This window comes from Pinus tabuliformis, chromosome 8 (genome assembly GCF_031772625.1).
Source record: "Pinus tabuliformis cultivar Carrire ecotype Pingquan chromosome 8, CPIR1, whole genome shotgun sequence".
NCBI classification, from domain to species: Eukaryota; Viridiplantae; Streptophyta; class Pinopsida; order Pinales; family Pinaceae; genus Pinus; species Pinus tabuliformis.
This window is the reverse complement of record NC_142294.1, coordinates 687,045,241-687,047,116: the sequence shown is the minus strand read 5'-3', so window position 1 is coordinate 687,047,116 and position 1,876 is coordinate 687,045,241.

The following is a 1,876-nucleotide window of genomic DNA, read 5'->3' as shown; positions in this document are numbered from 1 at the left end:
AAGCTTGAATAAATCTCTGTTTATAGTTGTGACAAACTTTATCGGTCAGCTGGTTTAACCTTGTATGTCTAGCTAAGCCAACTTCAACTCAGTTTGGTGATTCTACAACTAGACCTTAGTTGATATCAACTCCACTACACATTTTTACATCAACTCAACCAAAGCTAACATGAACTTGGCTCATTCAGTGGACTCAATCAACAAAGACTTTAAGTAACGGGAAACTCAATCATCATGGCTTATCTGATTGTTTCTAACATGTGTAGGTTTCTGAAATTGTTAATTTACGGTTTTAACTATGTTTCAAAAAGAATAAACACATAGAAGTTGTTGTAATAAATATCTTTTTTATTATGTTTACGAGCTTAGATAACCACTCATTTAGAAACAAATTGAACATGCTTCTTGCCCTTTCTCCACACCCATTTAATCTAACAATGGACATAGAGCATGTATATTTATACCTGTGCATTGGAAATACCATTTTATACTTTAATGTTTATTATTTTGTTTTATTATTATTACTTGAATTTCTTCTTAACAAGTGGTTGTGTTTCTTTTCCTTTTAGTGAAAGTATGGGCTCCAATGTTGGCTCTCTTATTATGGAGTATAATTCATCTTTGAGAATTTTTCAATTATTAAATGAGGTTAGTCAATTGCTTAAACTATTAAATTTATTTCAAAAAGTTTTTGTTACTTTATAGGTTAGACACTGGCTTGAAATATTAAACTTATTTCAAAATGTTTTTGTTACTTTATAGATAAGGCGTAGATTTCTTGGCTCCGTGATGAAAATAATGAAGGGAAAATACATGTTAATCTGTTACTTGTGCTCTTTGATGGAAGTTTTGTAATGCATGACTGAAAAATACATGGTGAGAGAAAAATGCATATTATGCTAATTAAAAATACAATATGGGAGATTCCAATCACGTTCCAAGGCATTTTTTTTAATGTGGATGTGACAAAAGGTTGTTGTGGAAGGTGTTGTTTGTATATGGGAAATTTCTTGATCATTGTGTATAATCCTAATGTTGATAGATATGTCTACTAACTGGTTTCAGTTAATGGGGCATTGATTTGAGCGTTCAATATATTTTTATTCTTTATCAAAGTATTCTTTTGTTGTATTTGTGTTCTTCAATTTTATGCCTTACGGCGTTTCCTTTGCAACATCTGGTGCAAATGCTAGTAATAACATTTCAAACATAAATCTTAAACCAGACATGGGAGTAGGTCAAAGTAAAATCTAGTTAGTCCACTTTGCTAGAGGAGAGCAAAGCAAAACGTTAGTTCAACCTCTTTGTTAATATGTCCTGTTTATTTATGCTTTGTAGGTCATATACACGTTGAACAATGCCCATATTCCGTATGGAACATCTTTATACCACAGCCACGTGGATAACAGTTTGCCTCACAGGGTAAGTGTCTAATAATATAGAGAAGCATCTTTGCGTGGATGTAGTTACATTAGGATGTCTTAAATATAGTTTAAAACTCACACCACTTGCATTAATTGTTTTATTCTACATGTGAAATTGATTTCCTTACCGATAATATAACCACATTTGTTTTCCATTTTTCCAGTGAAGTCCTAGTATAGTTATAAGTCCAGTTTACGAAATGATAAAGATAAAATGGGAAAATGTAAAACTTCAATTTGCATGTTCCTCTTGTCTTGTACGATCATTTTCCTTAGGGTTGACCTGCAATTCGAAACTCTTTCTCTTAGATTTGGGTCGATGTTGGTCGTGTGATGTTGGTCTTTAGTTATATTTATAAAAAAAATTTGAAGTATGTATTAAAAAAGGGTAGATCTAATGGCTAAGATTTGTTATTTTTTTCTCTATTTAGATTTGAATCTTGGAAAATGAC